The 25,111-nt window shown below is 46.8% G+C and overlaps 1 long non-coding RNA gene across 1 annotated transcript in view; it reads left to right on the plus strand.

Moving 5' to 3' along the window:
• LOC119235581 (uncharacterized) overlaps positions 1–24,443 on the plus strand; it is a 32,122-nt gene extending 7,679 nt beyond the window's left edge. Inside the window, exon 4 of the long non-coding RNA XR_005122859.1 lies at positions 24,197–24,443. This is a non-coding gene — a long non-coding RNA (uncharacterized LOC119235581). The remainder of the gene's footprint in view (positions 1–24,196) is intronic.
• The last annotated feature ends 668 nt before the right edge of the window (positions 24,444–25,111 follow it).

The following is a 25,111-nucleotide window of genomic DNA, read 5'->3' on the forward strand; positions in this document are numbered from 1 at the left end:
TGTGGATGAAAGTGTAGATGTTTAGCTTGTTGGACATTGGGCAGGATGGTACCAAGAGTTGTACTCATGGCTTTGAGATGTGTCACATTACAACTTGAGGACGGGCTGTGGGGCTAATCAAACTTAGGGGTGTGAGGCTCCTCAGAGATGCAGGCAGGGCCCTCACTCCTAGTGCCTCACTTCCTTATTTTCCTGGGGCTTGATCTGGCCTGTCACCTCTCTGCAGAATGTGGGTCCATGAGACCTGTGCACACACCAGAAATAATAGCTCCTACAGCCTTCCAGCCAGTTGCCAACAGAGGGCTTATTTCCAGAGGGAGCCTAGGGCTACTGAGAAGTGCCTATCTTTCTGGGGCAGGGAGGTAGGGGTGGGGCAGTCCAATGGCTAAGGAGCCTGTGATGAGCAAAGATGAAGCTGCCTGCCTGCCTGAACTCCAGAGGCTGGGCCCTGCTCCTGACTTTTATTTACTCCCAGCACCTCCAGCACTTTGTCCGTGGGCTTTGCTCTGGACATTGGCTGCTGCTACTTATAGTTTGAGCAGATGGTCTTCTTCGACCACACCCCAAAGTGGAATTTCTGCCAGCCCCTAGGAGTGCTAGGGGAATGTATAGGTCTCAGTATCTGAACCCATAATGGAACTCAGATTCCCTGCCTCCATTTAAGTTCCCTCTTCTTACACTCCCTACCTTGATGGACTCTGAATGGCAGGCTCCATGTGGTAGACTGAGGGCATCATTAATGCTGTTCACCAGATATTCCCAGCTTTCTGCTTTCTAGATCCAGGGCAGGATTGCACCAACTTGTCCCAAGACAGGACTATGTGACTGGTTTCAGCCACTGAGCCATGAGAGAAAGTGACAGACAACATTTCTTTATCAGAGCCTTTAATTGCTATTCCAGAACTCTCCCTCTGCCACAGTGACAATGGTAGCATTTGAGATGGTGGATGCTCTCAAGTATATAGAGTTCAGAGAGGGAGAGCCACTAACCCATATCCACACAGCAATTCCATGGCTGAACTTGGGGTTAGAATGCACATCTTTTCCTGATAATGTGCTGATAGTGGGCTGCATTCTAAGTGTGCCAAAATTATTTGGAAATACAAGGACTCTCCCTCAAATTAATAAACCCCTATTTCATAGCAACCTGTGATCAGCTGTTCCTTATCTCCCCTAGAGAAGCAATGCCCAAAGCAGCCCTTTTCCTTTTCTTTCTCAACCATCTAAAATACTTTGTTGAGGAAGGGTAAAAAATTGCTGAATCGATCTTTTTAAATTAACATGGGATCTGAATCAAAGAAATTTGGACGAGGAGAACTTTCTCATCCAAGTGGCTGCCAACAGCCATCCCCCCAGCTGAAGCGCTCCCTTGTTCTGCCTGCTCTGCCCCAGATTCATGGGCTGCTCTCCGAATCGTTGGCAGTTTCCTCTGCACTGTCCTGACAACCTCCGGCCATGAAATTCAAAAGCTAGTTACTGAATCTTGCTCCTAACGGCTTTGTCCTTGCCAGTGATTCGACAGGGAAATCTGAAAGAGGGAGCTTGCGCTAGGCCTGCAGAGGGCTGGGATGCCACCGGAATGACAATGGGCTTTGCGGTGGGAGGAGAGAACATGCAGTTTGCCAGGAATGAATGAATGAAAGAGTGAGAAAGAAAGCAAATTTGGGACTTCGGATTGAAAATTGCAGCAGTAGTCCCGGTGCCTTTACTCCAAGACCTGCCTTAGAATGCTGAGCAGGGCATATTTCCCACACCACTGCTCTCCTGTCCTCGGCCCGGGTCCAGAGGTCTGAGCTAGAGGCCTGGGGAATTGGAATTTGGGGGAAGAAGTGGCTCTGAGCTGGTGCAAGTCCTGGGAAGCCAGCCCACCTAGCCAGCTTGCCATCTGGCCAAACTTCTCTCTCCATGTCCCCACCTCCCCTGAATTCAGACATATGTCCTGATTCCCATGCCCCGCCCCCAAGGAATTTTAAGAAATCCTCAAAACCCAAGAAATTTTAATTACCCTTCATTATGAAAGATCTTTCTAAAAGACCACTTTAATGTAGGTGGTGAAACATGGATGTTCCTGAGCTTCAGGTGGGTGAGATTCAGCCTCTTTGCTCTGCATCCCAGCCCATGACCTTGGGACCTATGCAGAGCAAGAGGGCAGTAGATACTTATTGAATGAAGAATAGGAGCAACTGTATTCAGACAGTTCTTTTTCCTGCCTCTTTATCCCCTCCGGGCCCCAACCTAGCGACTGGCATGGAGAGATTGGGTCTCCAGAGCCATGACTTCGTAGCCAAGGGACTTTGAACTTGTTGCTTAACCAGCTCAGTCTGTCTCCTTCTCTGTGAAATGGAACTCACAGGGGGACCCCTCTGGGTGACTGCGAATTAAAAAGGCTTGTGTGTCTAGTGTTTGCTATAGACAGTCACAAGTCACTTAACAACAGGGATACATTCTAAGAAATGCATCGCCAGGTGATTTTGTCATTATACTAACATCATACACTTTACATTATTCTCCAAGCAATACTTCTCCATTTCGCTGGCAGAGCTATGCAGGAGTGCATCTTGGAAGGGGAGCTGGTCATGTGTGACTTCTTATGGCTCCTGTAGGACCCTGGCAGTGTGTGCTGTGTTGTCACAAGGCAGTAGGAGTGTGGGGACCACCATCATATACGCAGGTGGCCATTATGCAGTGTATGACTGCAGAGCTCAATCAAAATCTCACAGGCCTTCTCTGGACCCAGAATTCACCCCAGTACAGCAGCAAGACCCTGAGAGCTTTCACCTCACTAGCCAGTAGAACTTAGAATTCATGTCCTGACTGGACAGGCCTGGCATAATGGACCCTGGGAAGTGCTGTTGGTGCTGGCTACTTCACTGATTGTGTGCATTCTCTTAATCATACAAATTCACTCATTCATACAAACATTTATTGAGTGCCTTCTTCGTGCTTCTTATGCTGGGATTTGAGCTAAAAATGAAGTAAATGGTAGCTCAGTCTCAGTTCTTGCAGCTTGTAAGCTTACAAGAAACAAAGAAATTCAAGATCAAAAATCATTCTGGGTTCAGAGAGGTGGGTGGTCAGGGAAGGCTTCTCATTTGAGCTGAAGCTAAATAACCAGGAGAGCTGACCAGGCAGATCTGATGACAGAGGCTTCCAGGAGGGGGGAGTCAAGAAGAGAAAGGCTTGGAGGTGGGGACAACCTGGTGGGGGGCTAGTGTGGCTGTGGTTGAAGGGAGGCCTTCCAGGACTTAGGGTTACAGTTTAAGGATTCTGGAAGCCACTGGTGAAGTCAGCTTCACAGGAAGACTGCCTGGAGGATTGGGGCTGGGGTAGTCTAGAATATGTGTTGGGGTACAGTGTTCTCACCACCACCTCCCTAGAGGCCCCTTCTTTACTCTGCTGTGACCCTCACAGCACCACTGTGACTCTCCATTAAAGGGCAGTACTTTCAGAACAGAGACACCAAACTCAGCATTCTGTATCATCAGCCTTCTCAAAAATGCTTGTCTCCCTGACCTCAGGGTCGCACATGGGCAGGGAATATACTTTCTTGCTGCCTCCTGTGTTTGCTGGTGCTCTCTGCCGAGACCCTGGTGGGGTGGGAGATGCCTTTCCCAAGTGGAGCCCTGACTTGGGCAGTGAACAAGTAAGCTTGGTGCTGGGCCAGCCGTTCAGGCCCCCAGCCTTAGTTCACTTCCATGGTCAAGCCTCTCCTTATCCTGGCTGGGTCAAACAGGGACCTGCAGCCCTCTAAAGGTTGGATCGGGGGACCCCAAAACCCTGTTGGAATGACTAGCCCAATTACAAAGTGCTGCCTACTTGGGGTCAGGCATCCCAGGGCCCTCTGGTAATACAGAGTCTGAGATCTTTCTCTCAAAAGGAAGCTCATAGGAATTTAATTCAGCTCCATTCCTTCCTTCCTTCTCTCACGCAGTCATTCATTCTATAAATGTTTGTCAAGCACCTTACTTGTTCAATGTGCTGTGTGTGCTTACACTACCATTTATGTGGGTGAACAAGACAGAAGTGTTTCTGCTCCTCGTGACACAGTTATTTTTAGGAGGACCAATAGACACAAAGCGAGTTAACCCACAAATCTGTAATTCTGAATCACAGTGAGAAGACCAGATCCACCCAGATCAGGGGTGAGTGGTCCAGGTGAGGTCCTGGTCACATAGAAATACTCAGAATGTCCACATCATCCAGGAGGTTCATGGTGAATAATACATGCCAAAATAAATACACAGGAAAACTGCCGTCAGCAAGGTCTGAAGTCGGGCCGGTATTGGAATTAGCTGGTGAATCCTTGTGTTAGTGAGAGCGGTTCCAGTTGGTGATGTGTTGACCGCATTTGTAAACTCAGAGAAGCGAACAGGGGACACCTTGTGCATCAGGGGCTCTGGGCCTGGGGGCCCAGGGATGTTCATTGTTGGCCAAAACAAGTGCTCCCCCAAGTCCCTCGGGGTGACTACCCTTGTCTTGCCAACTGAGCGACGGCCAGGCTGCAAATTCCCTGCTGTCTGTTATGTTTCGCTACAAGACTCGACCTTGTCACCAGATTTCAGTGGAGATTAACCTGTCAGAGTCCCGAGTGCAGTTCACTCTCCGGCGGTGGGTTAGGTTTCCACACTCGATGAAGTCAGTTATACCTGCATCTTGGTGAGGCGGGCAAGAGGGGGAGCTTTGCGTGGCCGAAACATCTCTTTTTAGATTAGGCAAAATAGAATTCATGCTTGAGCAAAGTGTGCTATTTCTGTCTCCAGTCAGATTTTGTACCCATTTTAGTTTTAAGTTCCGTGTCCCATTCCAGAGCAAACCCTCCTCCCCCTCCCTCCCCTTCCCACGCCTTTCCCGCCTGCCCCTCCTCTTTTCTCATTCTCCCTCCTCTCTCCTCCTCAGGCCTACTCCTTGGGCTCCTTTCCTTCTCCTCCTCGTCTCCTTTCTTACACACTGTTGCCCTCCTCACCTCCCCCTGTGCCTTCTCTCCCTCGTGGGTCTTACTTTCCTCTCCTCTCCTACCTCCTGCCCTCTTCTCTTCATTAAATCAATTCACATTTATTTGCCTTTAACTTAAGGTGCAGTAGTGACCAGGAGATTTAATGTTAAGAAAAAATTAGATAACCCCGAGTAACTGGCCTAATTTATAGGGTCTTTCTCCATAAAATGGGAACAGTTCAGTGCCACATGTATTTATTTGAGCCTGTCTTTGCCAGCCCTTTGGGTTCTGTGAGGAATAAAAGAGGAATGAATAGGACACTGTCCTCGTTCTTAGCAGCATCCCATCTCAAGAGAACTTATCTGACGGGAACTTCCTGTGTCAGGACACGAGACAGAGCACAGTGGGCCCCTGAACTTAATGGGAAGCCGGAGTCGGGGAGGGAGGGTGGTGTGGGGTAGAGGGAGGCTCTGTACAGCGTGGTGCTAACATTAAGCCCTGAAGTTTGGTGAGATCTGGGCCAGGAGGGTAGGCACTTCTTATCTCATGGGAAGAGAGAAGGTCTGGCCAGAGGACCGAACTTTCTCTCTCATCCTAGATTCTCTTTTCCTGCATCTTAGAGACCCACCTTCTTGTTTTCCTGCCCTTCTACCTCTCGCTGCAACCCTCCCCCATCCCAAAGCATTGTGATATTAGCTCTTTTCTCTTTCCTTTCCTCTCATTGAATGCATTCAGCCCTGTCTCAGTGCTCATTGGATAGAAATTTTCTGGACACTCCCGGGAGAACCAGATGCCTTAGAACAAGGGCAAAGTGATGGACTTCATACTCACCCTGACCCGGGTCTGGATCCTGATTCTGCTCGAGGCTGATGGACTTGGACAAGTCCAGGTGGAGTCTCCAAATCCTCTCCTATATGTTGAGGGTGAGAATTCTGACTTCAAAGGGCTGTTTTGGGGATGGACTAAGATAAGCTTGCATAAAAGGGCTAGTGCAGGTAGAGAAATCTCCCAAACTCTAGCTACAGCCCAGGTCATTTCAGCTAAACTTGATGGTAAAGAGAACCAGGCCGGGAGGCAGACAGTAGGAGCTTTCACCTTCACCCACCCTTGTTCCTGGTACCTGGTTCCCAGAGAGGTGTCTTTTTAGACAAGTGACTTATCCTCCAGGAGCTGAAGAGTTGTCCAGGGTCCCCTGGAGGGCTGTGCTCAGCATGAAACTAGACTTGCTTGTGAAGTGTGGCACTCAGGGGTTGGCATGTAGAAAGTGCTAGAATCACTATCATCGCAACCGTGGCTGAGCCAAGCCTACAGAAATTGTACCCCTCGGTGGCACCAGGCAGAACCTTTGTACCAACCTTAGAAAGATGATGAAGCAGGTTGGAAACAAGTCACGTCTTTGCGCAGAGTTGTTCCCATCTCTGCTAAAGGTATTGGCAGGCCGGAAGCCTATCTGGAAATAGGACCCGGGAGCCCCAGCAGGCCTGATTTTTCTTGAGTTGCCCTTCTGGAGCACACACAACATCCTGCCTGCCTCAGCATCTGCACAGCGCCAAGAGCTCATCACGCATCAAGAGCAGTGTAACCAAACCCCGGCTGCTGGTCTCTGGGAGCTTTGTTCACTAACCTTAAAAGCTATTCCAGCATACTGACAACCTGCCAGCCTGCTTCAGGCAGGGCAGAGCCAGGGATGGGAGAGAACACTCCTTGTCTGCTTGTCAGTGACAGCAACAGAGATCAAAGTTTAATGTGAGATTATCTTCCTGTTTTCAGGTGCCCAGTAGGCTTGAGGGAGTTGCCTCATCTGAGGAGTCCACTGAGGGTGGTTGGGAGGAACTGAAAGAGACTCAGCCAACCCTGCTGCTTTTGTAATGAGTGCGCTGGGTACCCAGGACCTTCCCTGGTGCTCAGTTGGCCCTGGTTCAGTAATTTTCAGACTTCTTAGGTCTGCGGAGATTTGGCAGGCATGAGGAGCAGAACAGAGGGACCCAGCTGGAATAAACCCCCCGGAATAGAACTGCTTGCAGGAAAACCAAAGTAATAAGTGTCTGGACATACTTCCATGCTTCTTGATGGGCTTAAAATGCATGGAGCCTTTGTTATGAGAAAGCGGAGTCTGAAACGGATAGAGGCAGCAATATGCTTACCCATCCCTCTTAATGATATTTGACGACAATATTATTATGACAATAACAACAAAAGCAGCTCCCACTGATTGAGTGCTTTCGGTGTGCCAGGCAGTTTGCTACACACTTGAGATACATTAACTCACTGAATCCTCTCTATCACCCTGTGAAGTAGGGAACTTGTATCCCCATTTTATAGAGGGGGAAACAGACTCAAAGAGTAAGTGTAAGACCAAGAGATAATGTTCTTTTAAAAAAAAATATTTATTTATTTATGCATACAAGAGGTGGGGTGCACACCAGAGTGTGGGGGTGGGGGGAGGGTGAGAGGATTCACCGGAGACAGAATGGGGAGCAGAACAGGCAGATCCACTGAAATACACTGCTGAGGGGAGCAGTGGGTGAGACAGGAGAGGTCTGCTGCACCATGTGGGTTGCTCTCTGGCCGGCCAGGGATCGAACATGTGCTGCAGAGGCTGCGGATTGCTTCATAGTGCAGTGCTTAACCACTTGAGCCACCAGGGAGGCCCGAGAGAGAGAGAGAGAGATAATGTTCTTATATCAATGTGGGCCCAGCCGTCAAAGATTCTGCATTACACTGATGAACTCATTAGGCTTGAGGAGCAAGTAAATGATCACCACCTGTAAGTAGACCACAGGTGTAATGTCACGCAAATAAAAATGAAAAAGATTACAAGGAGGATGTGTCTGAGCCCAGAAAGATGGGTGAAATCCCAAGAGTAGATCGAGGTGGAAGGAGAAAGGGGGAGGAGACTGCTGGTGGAGGCTCCTGCTCAGGCAAAGGCCAGATAGTCTGGATAAAAGGAAAGAATTCCAGGGTGGCCAGACTGGCACTGACAGAAGGCAGGACTGGAAAGGGGCGTGGAGCTGGGCTGGGAAACCTGAATGACAAGTGGAAGGGACTGAACACTTGGTCAATAGTGAGGCATCAGGGAATGTGCAGTGGTGATCTGGGACATTACTCTTCCTCTTGGCTTAGGGAAGGAAATAGAAAATTTACCTTTGGAGTCAAGCAATTCTTGTTTTTATCTTGTTTTCCCCATGAATTTGCTCTGTGTCCTTGAGGAAGTTCTCCAGTTTCTCAAACAAAGCGGATCACTACATGATGTAGAGGGAAGAAAACACAAAATGTACCCCCTTCCTCTGCCCTGCCTCCATCCTGGCCCTCATCTCATTGAATAGCAATTTCGTCTGTTTATAGCCTGTCTTCTTGACCAGACTGGGAGTTTCTAGAGGTGAAGAAACTGCATACTCCACTTCTTAGCAGTGCTCCAGGTGTGGTCTGCAGACGCCTTGGGGTCCCCCAGACTCTTTTGGGGGAATCTCGAAGTCAAAACTGTCCTTGTAACAACTTTAGGACATAACTTAAATTTTTCTTCCTGTTCACATTTGCAGGGGTGATGGGTTAAACTGTTGGCCTTTTAGTGCAAATTGAGGGAGTGACACCAAAGTATACAAGGAATTCGAGTCCTTCACCATCACACACTTGCATTAAACCACTTTAGTTTCACTGAAGAAAATCCTTAATGAAGAAAATCCCTAATGATAAGATTCATTTTCATATCTCTACTCTTCTACATTTTCATAATCTGGGGGCGGGGAAAGACTTTTTTGGTGGAACACCATTTTTACTTGAAAGAACAACTGATTAACCAGGATTACTCAGATGTGTGCATTTGGCAGATGTTTTCCCCAAAATGAACAAAAGTGTTTTCCCAAAAATGTCTTTTTAAGGAAAGCAACTGGCAGTATTTACAGCCAATGATGAGATCCAAACTGTTGGGCCTCCGTGGTGGCTCAGGGGTTAAAATCAGCGCTATCAAGCTTTGGGCAGCCACTGCATATGAGTTAGATCCTGGGCCAGGTTGCTAAACCACATGGCACAGCAGACCTCTCCTGTCTTGCCCACTGCTCCCCCCAGCAGTTTCAATAGATCTGTCTTTAGTGAATCCTCTCACCCCCTACACCTTTGACCTACCTATACTCCAGTTCTTATATGCATAAATAAAAATAAATCTTAAAAAAAAAAAAAGAGCCAAAAAGTGAAAATTAGAAGTTTGGGAAACTTTGTCTGCTGTGGTGAGCTTGACATCTTTCCATGAAACATCTCTGATGGCAACTGCAGTGATAGTAATGACCTTGAGTTTTTGATACATGCAAGGAAATGTGTCATTGTTGGGAATGGCTGCATGAGCCAGTGAGGCAGTCCTTTTCAAAGGAATGACGCATGATGTTATAAACTCATGCGTGGGAAAAAGATCCATTCAAAGTGCAAGACCAGTGAAGTTTAATGTGACAAAATAAGCTCTGTTTCAGATGTTAGGTGGTGACAACCCTCCACCGCTCATCAAGTTTTGGTGAAGTACCAAAGAAGAGTATTCCTAATTACCCGAAAAGGCCAGAAACATATTTCTCATTTTACCTAACTGATTGTGGCCGGATTTTTTCTTTCTGCATTTTCACCAGTATAAGCTATTACACCAGACTGGATGGAGCTGCAGATCAGAGAATCCAGCTCTCTGAAAAAGATGGACAAGAAAGGGATTCGCAGATACCGTAAAACAATGTTGCTCTTCTCCTCTCTTGCCTTTATTTTTACAATATTGTTTATTTTTTTTAAATTTTATTTTTATATTCCCCATACAATTGGAAGCCCCTTATTTTCATCCCATACCTCCTTTCCCCGCCCTGCAGTGTGTCTCTGGTTCATAGTCACTTGTTGATTTTGATTTTTTCTTTCTTATATTCTCTTTCCTGGTCCCATATTTAGGTTTTCTAGATTCCTGCTATGAGTGAGACCATTGGTATTTTTCTTTTTCTTTCTGGCTTATTTCGCTGAGCATGATCCCTTCCAGCTCCATCCATGTTGCTGCAAATTGCATGTGTTTATCTTTTTTGATTGCTGAGTAATATTCCATGGTGTATATGTACCACATCTTCTTGATCCAGTCATCTATTTTTGGGCATTTGGGTTGTTTCCAAAGCTTAGCTATTGTAAATAGTGCTGCTATAAACATAGGGGTGCAGGTGCTTAGGTGTGTACATGCCATGGATTTATTATTGTTATTTTAAAATGAATAAATAAATGTATATTGGTGTTATTCTTCTGTGTTAATTTCTTGAAGGGCAATTAGAAACAAAGGTGTTTTGCGATCTTCAGTAATTTTTTATTTTTTTATTTTTAAATTTTTTTTTTTAAAGATTTATTTGTTTATACAAACACTGGGTACAGTCAGAAGCACGGGAGGGTGAGAGAATTCACCAGAGCCAGAGTGGGGAACAGAACAGGCAGACTGACGAAATACACTGCTGAGGGGAGTAGCAGGCAGCAGGAGAGGTCTATGTGCCATGTGGGACCCTCACTGGCGGCTGGGGATCGAACCGGTGCTGCAGAGGCTACGGGCACCTTCGCAGCCCAGTGCTCAACCGCTGCGCCACCAGGGGAGGCCCTTCAGTAATTTTTTAACAGCATAATGGCGTCCTAACACCACCACAGATTTAGAACGCTGCCGGCTCACCACACTCACTGACTAGGTATGGTGTTCAGGCCTGTGAGGGTGAGGACAAGCCAGGCTGCTTGGTTCCACTGTTAACTGTTTCTTCGAAGGGTGTTCTTCAAAGGACGGTCTCCGGATGGCCTGGCTCTCCCTCCTGGGCAGTGAGCACAGGGCTGTCTGGGGTTGACCTGGTGCTCCTTCAAACTTGAATCCCTGTGCCTAGTGGATGCTAAGTAGGATTTCTTGGGGGGCCTCCTGTCCACCTTCCAAATTACCTCTGTAGACTGCAAATTCTAATTCCATCTTGCTGGGTTTAGGACAGATTGGGAAGGCTGCAGAATTGCTGAGACAGTAATTTGCAATTAAATTTAAGAAATGTGAGGGGTCAAGCCTGGAGCAGATGTAGGCTATTTATAGAGATGGGCCATTTAAGAATAGAACCAAGGTGGATGAAGCACTTACTGGTCAGGCCTTCCCCTGCTTGGCTCCTACAGGAGGGAAATGGCTGATGGCATTCTCCTTGCTCAAAGGCAGAAGGAGGTGAGGAGTGGTGCCTCTGCCCTGACACCCTGTAATCCAATCTCCCCTCTCCTTCCTCTCCCTTCCCAGCTGATCCCTGCGGGCCTGAGAGACAACATCTTCCCTGGCTGGTCTGAGTGGCTGCCTGTCATTAGAACTGAGGCCACGATACACTGGAGGAAAACAGTAATGGGGCCTGGGAACAAAGCTAATTAGCTAATGTACTAAGACGTAGAATTACAGAAAGCCGCCAACCTCCAAGGCTTTTAGGACTTGTGGAGGTTGAGGTGACCCTGGGGCTCTAGTGCCACCAAGGTCCTGTGTGAAGGTCTCACGCTCCTGGACTCCCTTAGCTTGGGTCTTGATTGGAGGGGACCACTGGGGACCCAGAGATGGTTGTAACTGTGGCTGCGGACAGATAATTTTGTAAGATGTCTTAGTTGGAGTTTCCTAGTGTAGGGGCAGGAATGGACACGGTGCAGGTTTTCTATGATCCAGCAGACCGGGCAAAGGAGGAGTCAGAGTCCTCAGTGGTTTTGCAGGTTTTTATTGGGATTTACCAGGTACACGGCAGGCAGGCTTCCCAGCCCCCGGCAGGTCTTCACTCTAGGCTCTCCGGCCTTCTCTCGGCTTCTGCTTCTCTTGCTTCTCTCTCGGCTTCTCTTTCGGCTTCTGTTCGTTCTTGGCTTCTACTGGCGTCCCCGTGACGCCGCCCTTAAAAGCACAGTCTTAGCCCAAGTGGATCTCATCTACCTATGTCCACACCCTACTCCAGGTACCCGCCATCAGGCATGCATTCAGGACCGCAAGGATCCATCATCTATCCTGATGGCGGGAGGGCAGAAAAGCCTGACATTTTTTCTTTACCCTACATCTGGGTAACACACTCAGACAGATGGTGTTGGGGGGCAGGGGAGCAGACTTGGGAATCACACCTGGGAAGGAAAGCATGGGACAGAACGGGCAGAAGCCTCAGTAGATGCCCTGGAGGTGGGGTGACCCACTGGGTTATCCTGAAATGAAGCAAGGGCTCTCAGTCTTGTTTTTTCAAGATAGAAAGTCCTTGGATGTTGGCTAACCCCAGGGAGGGGCTGGGACCCAAGGCCATACAGTTCGCTTCTGTCTGGTGCATTTCCCAGAGAAGGGTAATGGTTCCCAGCAGCCAACACTCCAGAAGTCAGAGTGATGATGGCCTGGGTCTTGATGGGACATCTGGGCAGTGCCCCATGGCACAGACCACAACAGCCATGGGAGCCCATTTCAACATACAGGGAAAGCAGGGATGGGAAATGGAAAAAGCAGAGAACTCCAAGTTTCACTTTCAGATGAAATCAGTATTGCTTCAAAGGAAACCTAGAAGATACTCAATGTGTATCTGTTGCAAGAATGCATGAATGAATGAATAAATAAATGAGATCATGTATGGGCATTTGATACATGAACAGGGTAGTATTCCTCTCGGGCAGGTATTTAGCCTGCTTGTATCTCAGTTTTATCTGTAAAATGGAAATAAGAATGGCACCATTGTCATAAATATGTTTTTGAGGATTAAGTCGTTTAATATGTAAACACTTAGAACAGCATACCCGGTGTAAAATAAGAACTACAGATATGTTGGCTGTTATGGCGGCCACGGGGGTTGTGGTTGTTACTATTATGCAGAATGTTCAACACATGGCAGTTCCTGGATACAATGGGGAAGTGGGGGAAGGCGCCAGGGTGTCCAGCAAGTACAGTTAGGAACCGACAGTCTGCAGGAAACCGTGGAAGCGCACTGGATTGGGTTTGGGTCAGGTTTGACTGCTACAGAGTTCCACAAAGTGTGGGGACACCAAAAATATATAGGGTTTCTTTAGGGGGAGATAAAACATTAAAGTCTTTCTTTCCCAATCCTCTCTCAATCCTGATGATAGCAAGGATAAAGTTTTATCCTTTATCTAGGGCATCCCTAATGCCCCTCGGACACTCACTGTTGTTGCTTTAGTGACGAGAGACCAGGCTGTGGACTCAGCACCTCCCTGGGCAGCAGAACCTGGCTGGATTTCAGCTGCGTTGTTTTGCTTTCAATGTTATTATTTTCAGGGTGCCCATCTATTTATAGCAAGCAAAATCTATTTGCCAATTACTGTTGAAAGATTCTGCTTATTATAAATTTTGCAAAGTAAAAATTGGTGAGTTGATGTAAAGGAAAATGTGAGATAAATCCTGGATTTTCATTTCCTATGCACCCATTTGGTGGGGTGGTAAGGTGGGGGACAGGAGCACCTCCCTTTTGAGCTTCTCCCCAGCCATGTCACCCCCACCCCACTGTAGTCTGGAGCAGAGCAGGCACAGGAGCCAGAGCACAGGTGCCACATGGATGTTGGCTCAAGTCTGGGAGAAGCACTGGACTTAAGGGAACAGGGAAGGATAGGGAGGCAGAATGGGCAGGGCTGGAACCCACCACCATCCCTTTGCATGCAGTTGACACTTAGAGAATGCCCTTGCCTTCTCATGTCTATGTGTGACTGATCTAAGGCTCCTTCCCCTGCCTCACTTCAGGGCCACTTCCTTTCAAAGACTTTCCCCGACTAATCCCCAAGGAAAAGTCTCTTCCCCTGCTCTGTGCCCATAACATGTTGGGGCCAGTAAGACTTCTATTAGCATGGTAGACACCAAATTCCAGTCGTGTCTACCATGGGACAGAGAATACAGTAGATCAATGTTCATTCTGAAGCTGTGCATCATTAAGCCATGGCCAGAAAATGGGGGTGCACACTGATCCGGGTTAATATAGCCAGAGATGGAAGCTGAAGCGAAGTGCTGTGGGACCACTTTGGCCTCCTTGATTTAAGACTTTGCAGTGATCCTACTTAGTTCAAGCTGAGCTTGGTAGGAGGTGGATGTCAGAGCAGGGGGATGAAGGACGGCGTGGACAGCCACCATCCTTTTGTGGAGTGTCATGGCCCCTTCCTAAAGGACGTGGATGTGGGAGTTCTCGGAGCTGAAGTCTGCAACAGCATTGTCATGCCCCCAGGAGCCATCTGCTCTTATCAAAATCCCTCACTCTCTTCCTCCCTTCCTTGGGGCCTGGCAACATCCTCTTTCCCATCAAAGATGACCAGCCCTCTGTGCTGTTAGTGTTTCCTGCTCTCAGAAGGAAAGAGGAGCTATGAGCCAGTAAATGGTCTTCTTTCATCATGGCAATAAGTTTCTTTCTGTTTGCACTTGGGGAGAGAGAGTTTGGCCTGATGGAAAGCTCCCAGGCACTCTGTTTAATGCAGACTGCAATTGCACCCTAGCACCTCCAAGGATGGCTGTGTGACCTTGGGGAGTGAACTCTGCTCTCTGAGCCTAGGTTTCTTATTGAGATCCCTGTCCTTCAAGTCATACCCATGGAGTTGGCACAGTGATGGCTGTGTGTGAGGGTCTCCTGCTTCACAAAGCTTTGGTTCCTTTGCCTGCTCTATTCCAAGGTTGCTGTGGGCTGGGGGTGGCAGGCCTGGTGAGACATTGCTAAAGGTAAGTGCTCCTCCCCCCTCCCCCATTGTGATGAGGTGCAAATGAAAGGCAGGGATCTACTACAATGGGAAATCCAGGATTTGTAGTTTTCAGATCATAGTGCAAGTACCATTGGAGGGTGCTTGCTAAATGCAGAGTCCTGGGTGCTGTCTCCAGAGATTCTGGGTGGGGTCAGAGAATGCATTTGAAATAGCCCCCTCGGTTATCTCTAGCAGGTAGTTCTTAGGAACGCCTTTGAGAACCCTACCCTAGATCCAGGGCTGGCCCACCTTCCCCACCTTCTGTGTAAGCGGTCCTAAGGAGCAGAGAGCAGCTCCTGCTTATTTCTGCCCCCATAAGGAGTGAGCCTACTTGAGGTTGGAGAAAGCAAAATCCAAACAGGGGAACTGGACAATGGAGGTGGGGGTGTGGGGAGAAAGAGATAGAGAGGGAGACAGAGACAGAGACACCTCACAATGTTGCTTGAATCCTGGATCCCACTTGTTTCTTGAATTAGTAACCACCTAGCCTTGCCAGATAGTGCAGGCTGGTCAGTTAAATCTGAATTTCTGATAAACAATTCATAATAAACAATTAGTATAAGATTATCCCATGCAATATTTGAGACACACCTACACTAAAAAATTATTTGTTGTCTTTGTGAAATTCAGATTTAACTGGGCACCCTTAGTTTTATTTGCTGGATCTAGACCCCCTAAGCCCACCCTCCTTTGGGCTTAAATCCAGCCTGGTTTGGTTTCTGAGTCTTGCCACTAAAAGGATTCTCAGGGGAAACAGCCAGTTGAGAAGTGACTCAGCTCATTCGCCCAGGATCATAAGGCTAGCAAGTCACAGCAACTGGATTAAAACCCAGGTCTGTGACTCAGAAACCCATGATGACTCCTCAGAAGGGAGAGGCTGGGACATGACAGCGAAGAGGAGATGGAGCTGAAGCTCACACGAGGGAATTGGGTTTGAACAGGATGTGGAACAGGGAAGAGTGAAGGGGTTTGGGACTTAAAGTTTTGTTGACTGAGGGTGGCATTGATTCTTTATATATATATATATTTTTTTTTTTTTAATCCACTCAGTGTTATTTATCAAGTGTCTGCCAAGGCTTGTTTTGCTTGTTTTTCTGATATCTGAAATGGGTGAATGGCATCAGTGTTTGTCCTTCCATTTTACAGAAGGGAAAACAGAGACTCAGAGAGATTATAGGTCTGGGAGTCAGGAGCTGGGTTTTCCCCAGGCCCTCTGGTCCAAGTTCTGGGTCCCACTTGCCAGCCCGCCCAGAGATCTGCTTGGATGTTGCATGTTCAAACTCAGCTCCCCATCCCCTGTTGGAGCAGAGCAGTGCACACTGAAACTGCAGTCTGCAATTGTTCGGCCTGCCACCCCCTTTGGCAGGTGCATCTGTTGTGACATATCTGATGTTTCATCCTTTTGCCCTGTGCCCTGCACCTTCCACTGCGCTCCTTGCATGCCCCCAAAGCAGATGACAACCATGTCTCCTTTCTGTGTGGTGGCATGAAGGGTACTGGGGGATGGGGGTGGGAGCTCAGGGCCTCAGCAATGCCGGAAGTTGGATCCAGGTCTCTGGTGCCATGGTGACGGTTGCTATAGAAACGTGCTGGCTGCACTCAGCTTGCCTACTGGGATCTGTGGGGTTTTTCATAGACTGGAGCCAATAGAGGGGGGGAACTTGGTAGTGCCCCTCCCCACCACCAGTGAAGGCCAAGACTTGACTGGAGGCTACCCCCACTTGTGTCACCACCTTCCACTCCTGCCATGTGTCTTGCCAGCCCTCCGCTTATGCCGTGGAGTCTACAATCCTGGTGGCCTTGCCTGCTGTGCCCTCAGCTAGGAATACCCCTTCTAACTTCTCCACTTGTCTAATTCCTAACTACCCTCCCAGCCTCATGTCGATGCTTCCCTTCATTCAGCAAATATTTATTGAGTGTCTCCTAAGTGCAGGACACTATTATGGCCATTGGAAACCAAGACAGACCAAGGCCATGCTCTCAGGAAGCTGCCAGTCTAGGTGGGGACATGTAGGTATGACAAAAAAACCCAAGTACATGAAGGCAGATGCACTAGGCAGATGCACTTGGCCGGTGCTGCGGAAGGAAGCACAGAGGAAGATGGCAGGCAGGGGGTGATGTCTCAGGAGTGATGCCTGTCCTGACTGGGTTGTCAGCACCCCACCTGCACAGCCTAGGCTGCTGCCGCAGTTACTTCCCCAAATCACAGCACTGACAACACCACAGTGCTCCTTCCTCAAAGGCAGGAACAAGGTCTCTCCCATGTTCAGTACATCGCAGGGGCCTGACTAGGCACACATTTCCCAGCGTGGTCCCAGCCCACAATGCCCCATGTGGGCTCGTGTTTTTTCTTTGTATTGATTTCATGACACAAATATGATTTGATCGTATTTGATTACTTCAGAGATTACTTGAGGAACCAAGTTCAGCCAGGTCAGATCACTAGCTTCACAGCGAGCTGAGATTAAATCCAGGGATCTTGTCTTTTGGGCACAGGCTGAGGGAGAAGGTATCCTCTCTGGGCTCCTGTACTGTAACGTGGTCACAGATATGATTCACATACCACCCCTTCCACCCTTGTCAAGGGTACACGTGGATGACTTCTAACTGATTCTCAGAGTTCTGCAAACATCAGAACAATTGATTTTAGAACATTCAAATCACACACCAAAAAACAACCTAATTCCTCCATTTGGGCACACCACCGTCAGCCTGGTAGGAGGCGGTGGAGTTCAGAGATTGACTGCAGTTGTAAATTTGGAAGCTGGGGAGTTCTGCGTGGGCAGGCTGTCTTTCTCTTGGCATATCAATAATGAGCTTTTGCTTATTGGCATTTTAAATGTATACCCTAGGCAGCTCAGAATCTAGACCCTGATGCTCCACCAAAGATCTCAAAACAACCTACAGACAAATAAGTCACATTCCAGGAGAGCCTTCAGAGGGCTTTCCCAGCGGGAATGCGGGACGTACTGTCCACGCAGCTGCTAACAATGTCTGGAATTCACCAGACCCTACGTTTTTCAAGCCTGAGGCTTTATGGAAATCTGACTTTGTCGCAAGTGCTGGTACAAAATGGGTTCCAGCCAGGGGGAGCCACATGCTCTTTGAACCTCTGGGCCTCTCTGCTTTCTCAATAGCATCCAGTTCACCTAGCCCCTAAACCAGGGGATGGAGTAGGTCATCAATTTATGCTTTCTTAGTGCCAGGGGACAGTCCATTGCTCCATTTTCTCACATCCTTACTACTTCCACCTTCAACTAACCACAAGTGCCTGAATCTCCCCTCTGAAGATGTATTAACTGAAGAGTGCAAGGGGAACAGAACTCTCCCCCCCCATATAAGCGTGGCGCCCAAAAGATAAAGTCTCTTGCCTTTTTACTAGTACACTGAAGCCCCAAGTTGCCCAATTTAGTAGAATATTCAGCCTCTCTCTCCTGGTCCCAGCCCTCCCTCCCTTAGCATTTTGTGAGAAACCAGGTCTCTCTCAGTCTGCAGTCTGCAGTCAACAATGGGTGACTTGAGCTCTGGAGAGCCTCAGTTTTCACAGCCTTTCACTCATGGGCAACTATGCATTCCCTAACCTTGTGCAGAGACAGGAACCCAGCCTGGCCAGTCAAAGCAGAAGAGAGTTTCTCAAAGGTCATTTGTTGGGTAGATTGCAATATCTTTGGGAGGGCCAGATGCCCAGGTTTGGCGGTTTTGCATCTCAGATCCACTTCCAGAATCACACAACTGTCCCTCCGCTGGGCACAGACACTGCTAATGGCTCTACTGACAGTACCAGGCTACACCCTGGATCTGGGGACAGGTGCTGTTTCTGGAAACTGGGCTCAACTCATAGCCACTATCCTTGCCAGGATTCAGGGGGTCCCAACTTCTTTGTCACTTCTACCCACACATCCTGAGACAGCATGTCTGGTACGAGAAGACTTACTTTTGTAATGGGAGGTAGTTTCACCACCAGGTAGACTCATGAGGTAGAGAATTCTCCCCCAATGAGCAACCCAAACACGTGACCAATGACTTCTATAAAACTTCTAGGCACATTTGCCCATCTCTGTCCTGTACCTTTCTACCATGGAATTTGGTGAGGGACAGTCACTGTCCTCCAAAGACACCCTGTTTCCCCTTCCACAGGGCAATAGGTATCTGCTTGCCTGGCATTTCTGTAACTGAGATGAGCTAGAAGTGACTGTGCAGTATCAAGATGCTGGTTCCAAGATGGCCGTACTCTCCACATGGGCCCAAGTAGGAGGGGTTTTGCCCCAAAGGCAACCCCCAAAGAAGGGATTCTGGTCAGGAAAAGCCACATGTGTTCTGTACAGCTGAGAAACAGATTAGGAAACAAAAATAACATTAGAGAAACCCAGAGAGGTTTTGAGGAGCACCAGAGTCTTTTCTGGAAATGAGATGAAATATGAATGGCCCTCAGCCCTTTCTTATGCCCCTACTACCTGCCCACGCATTCCCTTTCCTCTTCTCTCTACTTGCAGGGGAGGCCTTTCCCCATTCCTTCTAGATGGTCTGGGGAAGGCTGTGGTGCCTCATGTGAGTCTTCCATCCTTAGAGGTGGTGAGCTCTGGGGTAAGAGATTGAACTTTGGATTTGGGTAGATCTGAGTTCTGCTTTGGACTCTGTCCATTTTTTTTTTTTTCAAGTTTGACTGTTGTACCTTTCTAAGCCTTGGTTTCTTCACCTATAGAATAAATAAATTGACACTACATATGGTAAAGTAGAGTAACCCTCCATGAAAGACAGTCATGTTAATGAGAGCATTGATGACAGTATAAATTATGATTGTTATCACTGAAGATTTAGGGCAAGTTGTTCACTGTTTCTGAGCCTCCATTGCCTCCACTGTAAAGTGGGGATAGTTACAGTAACCTTATAATAACCTCAAAGGGTTTTAAAGTTTTAAAGATGTGTGGAGGGAACTTAGCAGAGTCTAGCTCACAGCAGATACAACTCCCCCCCCCCCATTTCCCACCCCTGTATTTATTTAGCCAGGAAAAGTCACATCAGGGTATTGATTGTGTTAGGTGAATCACATCAAAACATACTGGAGTCCAGAGCCAGGAGAGACTTCCCACAATGTGGGGAATAGAGCCATTCTCCACAGACTTGGCACTTGGGTTCAGGACATTGAGGCCGTGAGAGATTGTTTTTCCATTCATAAATATTTCTTGCTCCTTCTGGGGGAGGATTGTACTTCTCTGCTCCATTAACTTCAGACATGGCCATGGGATTGTTATGGTTAATGAAATGAAATGTGAAAGGAGTGAAGTGTGTTACTTCTGAGGGAAAGATTTACAGGTCATTTTCTTATCCCCCATATATATACATTTTCATTCTGCCACACAATTAGCAGCATCCTGGATAAGGGCTGTCCCCAAATAAGGTGGGTGTGAAGCAGGGCCACCTCGGAGAGGACACATGTCGCATGAGAGAAATTAGCCATTGTTGTTATCCACTGAAATTTGGAGCTGTTTATAACCAAACCTATCCTAACTGACACAGACCAGATACCCAAAATAGCCTTTCTACCCCCCAGACTCTAGTTCCAGCCTTGATTATTCCTTTGGAAAGGGACTTACCTCATTCTGACCCAGAGAGAAGGCAAAGACAGCAAAAGACAGTGAGGATAGTGTGTGTGAAGTTGTACTTGGAGTTGTGGTTGGAATGTGACCTGCCTTTGGTTGGTCACACCTAGCAGACACTGTTGAGGTGTAGTATGAGGAACACCACGGGTTGCCATCCCAACTGCTTTTGTGCCTTGCCTTAGTAAATATCCTTTTCTAAGTTCTCCACCCCAGCTCCACATGAGTCAAAAGGAAGCTAACCCCATCCTAGGACTAGGAGGAGATTCTATGTGGTCTAAACTAGTGTTATTCAGAGTGTGGTCAACTGACCACAAACCATTTTCTACTGGTGTGTAATGAGATAAGTACAGAACCAGAGAGGACATATTTAGAAACTTCTGTAGCACTTGAACTTTGCCATGGTAACCAAATTTACAGCCCTTGACTCCTCTTGTTGAACAGAGTACAGTCGATCCTTGAACAACTCCAGTGAAAACTATGTGGGTCTACTTATACATGGACTTTTTTTTTCTAGTAAGTAGTTGGCTCTCCATATCCAGGAGTTCTGAACTCACAGATTCAACCAACTGTGGATGTCAGTTGCTTGAATCTGTGGATAAAGAGTCTACTATAAGGGACTAGACATTCATGGATTTTGGTATTTGGAGGAGTCCTAAAAATAATCCCCCTGCAGATACCAAGGGATGACTTTAGTTAAGTTTTAGGGGAGTAAAAAAGTCTGCACAGTTTCAACTGGGAGGGAAGGTCAGCGACTTCCCTGAGTTGCAACTTCCCTGTGTTGTTCAAGAGTCAATTGTGTAGGTTTGGTCAAACTTTAGGTTTGCTCAAAATCAAATGATAGGTTCCACATATATTATCTGCATATTGACCATGCACAGATGGTAGTCTAGGCCAATCATAGTAGCCTTTTTTCCACTTACCCGTGATTGGTTGAGGCTTGGGCATGTGACCCACATCTGGCCAATGAGACATAAGGAAAAGTCCAGTGGGGGTTTCTGGAAAACCTTTCCTTATTCCTAAGAAAGAGACGCAGGAAGAAATCATTTCTCGTGTTCTTTGGGGACATTTGAGTCTGGATGTGATGCCTGTTATGTAAGAGGATATATTTCCTCATTGTTTTGAGTAGTTAGAAGCCTGGCTCTGCTGTCATTGTACCCTGATCAGCACGCTCACTCAGTGCTGTTCAGAAGATCAAATCCCTCCTTCTCCAAATCTATTTTCCAATCATCTGGCACGTTAAAAATACCCAGTTATTTAAGTCAACTCTTTTGCCTTCAGACACTTTATAGTCAAATCACAAGGCGTAAAAATGTACAAAATTAAAGCCAGCTAGAAAGTAATGCATGTTTTGAAAAATATAGAAACAAAAAATATGCAAGCAAAGAGCAGAGAGGAATGATTTCAGGTGGATTTTAATGACACATTGTTGGCAGAAAAATCGCTGGGTACTATAGCACATACATGAGAGTATAGCTTTGTCCTTCTCTTTATTGTAAAGACTGTATGAAATTCAAGCTGAATAAGAGAAATTCAAGCTGAATAAGAGAAATTCAAGCTGAAAACCATTCATTATGATATCATCTTTTCTTTGTCCAGTTTACTATCAGTGTTCATATTCATGTTATACATATTATAGAAGTATTATAGATATGTTTTGGCCCACATTTATTTTTACTTAATGCCATGAACATTTACTATATTGCTACCATCTTTATTTTTTCTTCTTTACTTCTGCTTTTATCCCTGAGATAACAATAATTACAGTCTGGTTTTTATTCTTCCAGACGTTTCTCCTTGCTCATGCTAATATGAACAAGTATGTTATTTTTTGTTTTCTAAAAATTGGGTCACACCATGTGAATTTCTCTGTAGTTGCTTTTCTTATTTAACAATGGGGGAAACTCTTTATCAACCTGTGTTACAGTTGCTGGACTCACCAGTGCACTGCATTTTTCCAGTAAATATGCCATCATTGTCCATGGTGTGCTGACATGCTTTTGGCCAGCAGGCTTTCTTGGAGCATGTTTGCACCCTTCTGCTCCCTCTGTTGACTTCAGGGCTTATAGTCAGCTTGCAGTTGGTTCTTAAATCTGTTTATACTATTGTACTTATAATTCTGCAATTAAGTATCTTACAAATCAATGAAAGTATGTCTTGTTTTTATGAAAACTAAGTTACATGCTTAGGGAAAATATACTAAATCTGACTTTCTAAAACCATTTGCTATCAGACACTGGTCGAGTTCAGGGGCATATCAGTCATCTTTTGCTTTGTTACAAATCAAAATAATAATAATCTATTGCTATGGATTGAATGTTTGTGTCCCCTCCAAATTTGTATGTGGAAGCCCTGACTCCCATTCTGATGGTATTTGGGGGTTGTTCCTTTGGGACATACTTAGGTTTAGGTGAGGTCATGAGGGTGGAGCCCCCAGAATTTGATTAGTGCCTTTCTAAGAAGAGGAAGAGGCACAGAACATTCTCTTTCTCTGTACCTTTTGAAGACACAGCAAAAAGACAGCCATCTGCAAGCCAAGAAGTGAGTCCTCACCAGAACCTGACCAGTGCTGGTTCCTGATCTCAGACTTCAAGTCTCCAACACAATGAGAAATAGATGTTTGTTGTTTAAGCCACTCAGTCTCTGGGGTTTTATTACAGCAGCCCTAGCCGATTAAGACATCTATTATTTCTCATGATGTTATGGATTGTTGTTTTGTCTGAGCTCCTTCAGAGAGCTGCATTTAAATGGACTAGACTGGAAGGTCCAAGGTGGCCTCACTCATCTGTCAGAAAGTAGCTGCTGGCTCTCAGTGGGGACGCCTAAGAAAAGCTGCAAGATCTCTTAAGGCCTACGAAGTCCCATAACATCACTTCTTTTTTTTTTTTTTTTTAAATTTTTTTTTTTTTTTTTAATAGAGGCATGCTTTATTTATTTATTTATTTATTTGTTCGTTCGTTTTTGTTTATACATGCACTGGGTACAGTCAGAAGCGCGGGAGGGCGAGAGAATTCACCAGAGCGGGGAGCAGAGCAGGCAGAAGGACCGAAGTACACTGCTGAGGGGAGCAGTGGGCGGCAGGAGAGGTCTGCGCGCCATGTGGGACCCTCCTCTGGTGGCCGGGGAGCAGCCGGGGATCGAACCGGCGCTGCAGAGGCCGCGGGCAGCTTCGCAACCCAGCGCTCAACCGCTGCGCCACCGGGGAGGCCCCCATAACATCACTTCTGTTGGATTCTTTTGGCCAAAGTGTGTTACAAGTTCTTCCAGCTTCAAAGTGGGAAATGGAGATCCCCCCTTGATGGAAAGAAATGTGCATTCTGGGAATAGAAGGAAATTGTGACAGCATTTTGTGATTTCATGCAAGAGAAGGAATCATAAAAATCTGAAAGTGGTGTACAATCAGATTGCTTTATAACTACCTTAAAATTCTTCCCTTTGCCTGAACTGTACCTGGTGCAGGGCTGTGGCCCAGGAAATGTTCATTTTTTTTTTAAAAGACTTATTTATTTATTTAAGAACTGGGGTACAGGCCAGATGCACAGGAGGGTGAGAGGACCCACCAGAGACAGAGTGGGGAACAGAATAGGCAGACTGATGAAATACACTGCTGAGGGGAGCAGCGGGTATGACAGGAGAGGTCTGCCGCGCCATGTGGGACTCTCGCCAGCCAGCCAGGATGGAACCACCACTGCAGAGGCTGCAGACAGCTTCACAGCATGGCACTCAACTACCTGCACCACCTTAAAAATGTTCAATTTTTAAGGGCCACCATAATGAAGCTTTTCCACAAAATTTGTGGAATGTAGGAAGAGATATGTTTACCAGGAGACTGGTTCAGGGAGGGTGAGGTGGAAGGAAAATGCAATTACAGAATCTATGGGCAAACATCTTAGGGCAGAGACACCCTGAATTACTGTATAGGCCTGGATCACTTTGGCAATTCCTAATGATTCTGACATCCTCTCTCTGTTCTTTCTGGACTCAGGCATCCAAGGTCACCTCATTATGGCTCTGTGCAAAGACAGCACCCCAAAGGGGCCATCGATTTGGAACATCTGATCGGCTCTCTGAGTTGGATCCACTAGCTCATAAAATCCAATAAATGTCAAAGATCTGTCGGGCGCATTAACCTCTGGAGGTCTATTAAAAGACTCTGCCTTCGATAAGGAGATTCTGTTTCAGTCACAAAGACGCCAAGGCGACCAATTCTAAAACCCCTGATTTTAGATGCAACCACTGTAGGCCTAACTACATAGTACATATTTTTGAGCTATGGTTGGTTGAGTTCAATAATGTGGAAGTTAGGCAGGGGCCAGTTTTAAAATAGGGCCATCTGGTCTCTACTAGTTTTGTCTTAGACCTCTGCCATCCTTCCACTGATTCATACAAAGCATCTGTTTATATGACTAGCATTTGGTAGGCATGTGTGTGGAGGAAAATCCCCAGAACTTCTCTACCTGCCTCCAAGAAGATGAATGCACTCCCCACCCTCTAGATGTCTCTATTTTTCCTTACAACTTGAAACCATAAGTATTTGCGAGATGTGGACCCCTTTCGTTAGACTGTGAGTGCCTCATGAATGGAGTATTTGTAGGGATTGTCTTTGATAAGAAGTACGGGAAATCTGAGCCCAAACTTTAGCAAAAAAAAAAAAAAAAAAAATGGTATTTGGTTGGCATAGCTACTGTGGCAAGCTCTGCCCATAGGTAGCGTGGTGGGTGCTGGCAAGCCTGTCTCCCGCAGTTCCAGGTATCTGCTGCCAGTCCAGCATTCTTGGGAAAAGAACTGTTCTTTGCTAGCAGAGCAGCCAGTCCCCAGGCTCATTCCCACTAGCACAACGCAGTTCCATCTGCCTGTCTCCGTACATTCTCTCAAAGCACTGACCATGTTGGCTGTGGTG

This window comes from Talpa occidentalis, unplaced genomic scaffold (genome assembly GCF_014898055.3).
Source record: "Talpa occidentalis isolate TD23 unplaced genomic scaffold, MPIMG_talOcc4v2.1 talOcc4.9, whole genome shotgun sequence".
NCBI lineage: Eukaryota > Metazoa > Chordata > Mammalia > Eulipotyphla > Talpidae > Talpa > Talpa occidentalis.